We start from the raw sequence: 8,407 nt of genomic DNA on the forward strand, positions 1-8,407 counted from the left end.
ATAACCTTCATGTTATGGAGGCACAGTGTGAGAACTCAGGTCGCATCAGAGCATCGGGCGGTATAGTGTGAGAGACCCTGCATCGTGACCTATGAACTTCTAACCCCTGCGAGTTAATCGTGCAGTTTGAAAATCGCACAGTGTCTGCCCAGCTTTAGGTGTACTGCCATCCGAGACTTGCACCGCAGTTTGTTTCCCTGTTGGCCATGCTTCTTGTTGTGGTCATCTGTTGTCTTCCGGTATTTTCTCCGTAAGCGACCTTTACTCGACCAATGAGATGAGCGGTAATCTGAATTGTCATACTCGAATTGTCATAAGTGTGGTGTCAGCTCATTGGTCACAAAGCAGGAGAGAGGCTGGGAATTATGTTTTCAAACAAAGTGTTAATTCCATAAACATTTATAGACTACTTTTGATTCTCACTGTATTACGGGACAAAGTGCGTCCCTTATTAGCTCAATACGGGACGTGTACTTTTGTTTCGAAATACGTGACGATTCCGTTTTTTAAGGGACGGTTGGCAACCCTACCTACAAATGTCACTGCTGTTTAGTTTTCTGTCTTCATTTATGTTGGAAGTGATAACAGAGCTGTACGTTTTAATTTGTTTCCAAAACCCCGCAGTCAGCACATGATATATTGTATTTAGATAGAAGCTAGCGAGCTAACTTCCTGCTAACTTCTAACGCCGTTAAATGTCATAAATTCCGTTTTCATGGATGCCTGAACGTTAAACTCAATTGTTACACCTGGTAGAGCAGAACGCTGATCATTTTATTAAAGATGAAAGACTTTAGACAGTTTTTCAACTCTCAGTAATGCCATAGTGATCATTTGATATATGGACCTGCAGCGGAGTTTAGGCCCAGACACGGCTAGTGACGTCAGACTTAACGACCGGATAACATGCAGAGCGTTGGTGTTACAGAGGAGGATGCTAGGATACGGTGAGATGGACAGCAGATGAAAGAAGGATAATATTACATTTCCACCAGTGTTCAAAAAATTACAATCTACAATCTACAACATTTTACTGTGAATGTAAAACCATGTGATCATGGCTTTGAATTTATTTTCTCATCTAACTTTTTTCTGCAACTGCCCCACTCACTTCTCATCAGTAAAAAGTTTAAATTAGTTTAAAGGTGAGCTCTTCTGCTTATTTACAATTCCTGTCTCCTCTCCATGAAATCCCACTGTTGGAAACCTGCTGAGGGGCAGCACTATAGACTGTAAGAGATGGACTAAGGTACTCTGTGTCTCCGTGCCAAAGAGGCCGCACCCCTAATTATGCAAGTAATTAGTCTTAATTTAAACAGGTGAGTTACAACCTTGTTACAGTTTTAATGGAGGGGGATATTATCTTAGAGATGTTAAAAGCAGTTTTTGTAAACATGTTTATTTCTGCTGTCAAAGTTTGACATAGGAGTCTATGGGGACTGACTCACTGCTGTCTCTGCTGGATGTTAGAGGAACTACACGTTCACTTTTGAGCCTGGAGGTTGACTTAGGATATCTTTAAAGGTATGGTGTGTAAATGTAGATTGAAGTGAGTTATGGTTTTTTACTCCTTCAAACTGAAGTTTATAAACTACAGCAGCTTTTATAGCACAAACATATTTTAGTCAGCTGAGAGAGATCACAAACATTAAATAGTGGCTGTATGTCATACTATACACTAGCGGTCCCCAACCTTTTTTGCGCCATGGACCGGTTTATGCCCGACCTTATTTTCACGGACCAGCCTTTAAGGTGTCGCGGATAAATACGACAAAATAAAACTAGTACCGGTGATAGGTTTGTAGCTTGAACCTATTCGCTGGAACGTTGAGGACAATACAGTATAACTACACAGCGAGCAAGACACGAAGTAGGCAAAGTTCTCTGGTTTACTCATGCATGAGGGAGACCTGCCTGGAGCCAAGTGTCGTTCCACCACTTGACCTCCGTCAGACTCTCAGCCAGGTTCCCCATAGCACTCCTTTTATTGTGGTTACATGAATATGCATAGGTTCATTAACGTATGACGTCTACATACACACAAAGAGTACCGTGTGTGTGTGTGTGTGTGTGTGTGTGTGTGTGTGTGTGTGTCTGCTGATCCAAGGGTCACATAACATGAAAGCACAAAAGCAAACATCCTTGGTCAGGAAGAGGGTAGTCTTCCCCTCACCCTAGATGGTTCACCCTAGATAACATGGTGAGGAAGTCCAGCAGTTCATCTATACAAAAAGCACTTAGACTAGAACAGACGTAGCTACGTTAATCCTACCATAAAACAATAAGACAAGGTACGACCGCTTCCCATGCTCCCAGGATGTAGGTGTGCATTCTAGTGTGGAATACACACCAAGCCTTTGTAGCCTGCTAAAGATCACACAGTCTATCACTACACAATTGATTATACACCTCTAAGCATATATGGTTAAATATTTCTAAGCATAAATGACAATCAACAATACAAAACCTAACAACCGGTACAGAAAAAAATTAGATTTATTCATAACACATGTGAAAAGACCCAGGAAAACCGAGTTAACGATAAAAACGATAACAAAATAACGCTGAAAACCGATAAAAACCCTGAAAACCATACATTTCACACCTGAGCCTCAACTGTAGTGGCCTGGTACCAAACGACTCACGGACCGGTACCGGTCCGAGGCCCGGGGGTTGGGGACCGCTGCTATACACGGCTGGTGTGTTTCTACTACTGTACGTGTAAAAGATAAATTTTTGTTACACTTATTTCTAAATATATTTCAATAATATCAGCACAAAAAATCAGGAATTCAAAGTAGATTTGTCAAATAATTTGTGACATTTTACAGTTTTACGCCTGAGTCGCCTCAAAAACTCTGGCTGCTGTTTATCTGTAGTGTGCACAGGCTGTTTACATCAGCTAGTGTCCACATGTATTTAGTCTTAAATAAATATATTAAAGAGGGTGTGAAAGGAGTCGATAAGTTGGTGAAGCTCACTTATGACTGATGATACTTAGGTGAGTTATTATATGGTACAATACCAAGTTTCTCTGTTTGAAAGCACTGTTTCTGTTAGCTGGTGTTAGCAAAACTCTGCAGTGGATCTAACATTGTTGAACTTTTAGTGAATCGTGAGAATGTAGTCAAACTGCTCATCAGAGGATAACTGATTTTTAGGATACTCGGCCTAACATTAGCTGGGTCAGCATTAGCTTATAACCAGCTGTTGTTATTTAGCTGTCCAGACGGTCATATGTCTAATCTGCTGACAATAAATAACTGTGACAATATCGAGCACATGTGGCTGATCTCTACCCACATACATAAAAAATTATTAGGTGGAATGGCCCCTTCACCAGTGGCAATATGGTTACTTCCAGAAAACTGCCGCCACTTCCTCTAATTCTACATTTAGGAGAATTTAGGGAAAATGAAGCTCTAATGCTCCAAAACTAAGATAAACAACAGAAGAATGCATATGTGATGACGTGTACATACAAATATATTATGTTGCATATAAAAAACAAGCTCTGTATTTGATACTGTGTAAGTTTACATATTGACAAAGTTTATATATTATATATAGTCTAATTGTGCCGTATGAACCTGACTAAGAAGCACAGTCCATGTCAGCACATTATGGTGAAGCCCACTCAGGCTGTGAGAAGCGACAAGGCCGACATTGTGCGAATGAGCTCATGCTAGTTGGGCGCCCAGACAAACAGCCCCCTGCTACGACTCATTTACTTGAACACAAGCAACTCCTCAGATTATTTTCTGGGTAATGATCGATGAAAGGTCATTAATAGGCTGTGCGACGTCTGTTTCTGCAGCCCAGGTGAATGCTGAGGTCTGTGATTGACCGTGGCAGCTGCAGACTGTTGTGCATTGTTGAGCTGAGCTCAGCGTGCAGGTGTGTTGCATAATGAGTGACAGGCTCTGGAGATGGATGGAAACTACTTCGTGTAAATTAAACTCTGCTACGTGTTCTGCATGTGCTTTTCTGTCCCGGTTTAAAGTCCTGACCAAGTTTTTCTTAATGTCAGTCACATACTGACTATATGTGACCAGACAAACGAACAGAAACAAAGTCCAGAACCCTCTATTGGTCCAACCAATGGTCCAAACCCAAAGTATCAGCTAATGTGTATGCTGGTAGCATGGAGAGGACTTTTAACAGGTCTTTTTAAAGGAGTGTCATGGTCCTGGGTCGTTGACCCAGCGTTTTGTGACTATTTCCCTCTGTTCTAGTTATTCTGTGTCCTCCCCCCTTGTGTCCGGTTCGGGTTCTAGATTTCCTGTTTTACTTTGTAGGTCTGTGTCTCGTTATGCCCATTAAGTTCCAGCTGTGTCCCCTCCTGTGTGCCATTTCCTCATTACCTGGTGTGTGTATTTATAGTTGGTGTCTGCCTGTGCTCCTCGTCGGCTCGTCTGCGTTCATCCATGTATCACTGCGTTCCTCCGTGTAGCTCTGCATTCTATGGTGTTTCGTTCCTGTCTCTGCGTCTCTCTGCCCCGCACCCCTTTTGTATGGTCTCAGGTTTGTCTTTAGTTTCTCCCAGTTTAGGTTTGTAATTGCTCATGTTGAGTTGCCTGTTTTTGCCACCACCACCACCTTGTAAATAAACATCACTCTGTCATCAGTTCGCTGCATCTTGGGTCCTCCTTTTCCTCCACACCACACGGCTCCCTCCGCCAGCCGTGACAGTGAGTCGGTCTTTCTGTTGATCTTGAGCCTGAGTTTGTTTCACACCAGCAACTGATAAATTAATGCTGATTATCAACAATTATTAAAAGGGGCCCCTGAACTACCAAAACTAGACTGAAATATTTTTCTCTTAATAAAAAAAAAATTTCTTAAAACTTTGTTTTCTTGGCTTCCAGAGGGACAAAATAAAAAATTAAATCAGTGGTGACATGGAATATGCTTCCAATTATAATTCATTACTTACAAATGTCCTCCAGCCTCCACATGTGGATGTTTTTACCCTTTAAAATTTCATGTCAAACAGATGAAAACCATCTTCATAACCAGAGTTTCTCTTTCACAAAGTGAGACCTGTAAATTTGGGGGACTCTGTTTTATATTTTCAGGTTTTTTAGGGAACTTAATGAACTTGAAGCAGCTGCTGACTTTGAAAATTCAACCCTCCTGTCCAGCTCTGTCTCTGTAATGAAGAGCATATTTCAGAGACTATTTGCGAAGCTTGTGTGTCCATCACTGCCCACAACAGAGCAGCGGAGTAATAGCAGCGTTCACTCTCTTTATTTTGCCGCTGCTCTAAATGTTTGGAAACGCTAAAAAAAAGGAGAAATGACACAGAGAGCAGCTCCCAGAATAGAAAGCTCTTTCTAACTTTGGAGGTGTTTGACGTTTCATGGACTGGAGGAGATCCACAGAGCGGGAGGAGGGGAACCCTGCGTCAGAGCGATACGCCTACAGCGGGAAAAGCCCAAACAGAAACCCAGTGAGTGCTGGAGCTGTGAACACACAAAACCACGGCGGTGGCTGGGCTGAGATCAGTCCGCTTGCGGTGCTCTTCCACCATGACTCTCAGCCTGCTGTCTTATTACAGCATTATCCAATCAGCCCGGGCGGCCCGGGGGCTTTACCCCCAGTTGTTACCCAGAGCCCAAAGCCCTCCACTTCAGAGCAGGTCAGCCTGTACCAGGCTGTAATGTGGATGTCCAAAGTCTTTATGAGGCAGCCTAACATGAATTTCCACTCACTAATGACAAGTTAGAAAAGTCAGTTTCACCACTTTATAAAACCCATTTGTTACAGCTCAGAGAGAACAACACTCTACTAATTACCAGAAAAAAAACCAAAATCTCCAAAATTAGTCATGACCCACAAAAGCTAAAAAAAAAAATTATTAAAAAGTAAAAGAAAACAACTCTAAAAATATCAGGCTTTATGAAATAAGAACAAGAAATATAGAGTTCGGTGGAAGTCGGACCTTTTATATTTTCAGCTCATCCCCCGACCCAGTGAGCTTGCAGCACATCGAGGTGTCTGCCCATACACTTACAGATCACAACTGTCACTACTGGTCCAGGACTACAGTCAGAATTTAATCAACCTGAGACCACGCCCACACGCACGCAGATATTTTAGTGAACTAGCTGTTTTGGCCTTTTGCCCACGTGAATGGCATTTCAGATCACTGAAAATGGAGCTTTAATAAAACTGCCAGGATGAAAAACTCTGCTTTTAAATGTGGACGAGAAAAACTGAGATTTTGTCTCACAGCATCAAAGGTTTCCACTTTATCTCCTTTTTCTAACATGTTATTGTCTTTGGGCTTTTGATGATCCGACACGTTTACAGTTATATCGTGTAGGAAGAGATCATTTTTCAAAACAGACTAGGAAAAAGTCAGTTTTGAAACATATCAGTGTACGTGTGGATGTAGCCTTACAAAACAGAATAGGTGAATGGGTCTTCACTCGAACTGCATTCACGGTTTACGGGCAGTAAGCTGTAAAGTGTGACAGACTGTGAGCCTGATGAGCTACTACACTGGGGACATCCAGCTTTTTCTAATGAAGTCACACTATGCAGCTTGAACATCTTCACTCTGCTGTGTTTGTTCCATGTTTTCCATCGGTCTTGAAACCTGAACAGAAATGAAATAAGCTGTTTAATCCTGCTGCTCCATTAATGAAGCTTGAGCTCCTTTAGTGATGATGCTGCATCCAAATCACAACAAATGGAAACTCATGTGTGCTGCACTCTGTTATTAGCAGCAGTATTTTATAGAGCTATTTATAGCACCGTTAGCTTGTCTGATTTGCTTCGTGTGGCGGAAAGTCAACTTGGAAATTGAAGTTAAGTGAAGCCAGGCAGACGGCTCCACTGCAGCAGAGTTATACATTTTACTGGCTGCCCGGTGCTGCCACGCTCTCCATCCTCTGCCTTCTCAAAAAACACAACCATCTCCTCATGGCCTGGCTCTGACGCAGCTTCCGTCAGCTCCGTGAACATATATCTGTTTTCTGGCCTTCACAATCACCCACTCCTAACTGGAAAAATAGGATCTTGCTGGCGCCATCCTCTGCAGCAGCTCGCCTGCCGTGTGCCCGTGCTGCAGTGGAAGAAATGCGGCTGGAATTACCGATCCGTGGGCTTCAAGTTTAATCTCCGAGGACACCTTTGCACATGGAAACAACTGCAAGGCGGCCACAAGAAAAACAGCTCATCACACAGTAAACATTGCAGAGGAGCTGAGTTGACAAAGAGCATGCATTTCTAAGGGCATTTTTTTTTTGTGGCCACAAATCTGCAACTCTGCCAACAGCAGGGCCAAAATCAGGCTCTTAGCCTGTGGTTACAGCTTGGGCAAGGCTGAAAGAAACATACACAAGATCACTGGGGTTGTGAGAAAACTTAACTCAAACCTAAAATTATGACATTAAGTAACAGTTAACGTTGAAGTTACCTGTTTAGACTATCAAATTAATAAGTATAAAGCCAACTGAAAATATATGTTGTGGTGGTTTTTAATATCATCTAGCATATATGTACATACAGACTGCCTTCACACAGAATCTAAATTTTTTTTTGTCGTAAATAAAAATAAAACTTAATCTAGTTATTTGTTTTAATTTGTTTTTTGTATAGTCTTTATGAACTTGGGAAATGCATGTATAAGAATCGTTGAGGTGCAATAAAACATCATCAGCATATAGTTATATTCTGTATTCTGTAAAGTAAAGTAAAGCTGTCCTTTTCTGCTTTTCCTGAGCTCCTGATGTTTATCTCCTCTTCCGTGGCAAATTTTTATATTAAGTCATTGTCTAAACTATAGAACAAATCTGGAACAGGGCCATTTAAAAAAAAGTTGGGGGAGAGGGGAATGTTCTGACCTTTTTTCTCTCAAAATTCTGAAAAAAAAAAATAGATGACTCAATTTTTTTCTACAGTGTCCAAAATCCATATTAAAAAGAAAATACATGTACCAGACAGCTTTAAACATCATTTTTTCAACTCTTGGATCATCATCATGTCACGTGGAATGGATATCCTTGTATGGTCCTCTGAAGCCCTACCTACAGGGCCTTGAAATATTTTCCCTTTTTGTATAGACCAATTCATTCCTGATGAGTAATACTGTCAAGGCCACTGGCATGACTTATTTATACATGAGGTGTCCTTTGCAATCTGTGCCCTCATTTCCAAGGTTTTGGAATTAGTGAGTAATGTTAAAGGTAATGTTAGCATTACCTTTAACATTACCTGTTAAAGGTAATGCTAACCGCTTATCCAAGTGTCGTAAATCAGGTAGTGTTTAACGGCCAAATCTTATAGAGTGGGTTTTAGTACCTAAATCTAACCAAGTAGTTTTAACTCAGCCTAAACATGTATATTTGTCTCAAACCTAACCAACAAATGAAAGTGAAAAACTAGTTTAGCTTTTTTT

The 8,407-nt window shown here is 41.3% G+C and overlaps 1 long non-coding RNA gene across 1 annotated transcript in view; it reads right to left on the bottom strand.

Moving 5' to 3' along the window:
- Nucleotides 1–1,769, bottom strand: part of LOC146649589 (uncharacterized) — a 272,903-nt gene extending 271,134 nt beyond the window's left edge. Inside the window, exon 1 of the long non-coding RNA XR_014908361.1 lies at nucleotides 1,678–1,769. This is a non-coding gene — a long non-coding RNA (uncharacterized LOC146649589). The remainder of the gene's footprint in view (nucleotides 1–1,677) is intronic.
- Between the last annotated feature and the right edge of the window lie 6,638 nt (nucleotides 1,770–8,407).

The sequence above is a fragment of the Rhamphochromis longiceps genome, linkage group LG17 (genome assembly GCF_057381845.1).
Source record: "Rhamphochromis longiceps isolate RC_006_pf linkage group LG17, R_longiceps_female_GT1.1, whole genome shotgun sequence".
Lineage (NCBI taxonomy): Eukaryota > Metazoa > Chordata > Actinopteri > Cichliformes > Cichlidae > Rhamphochromis > Rhamphochromis longiceps.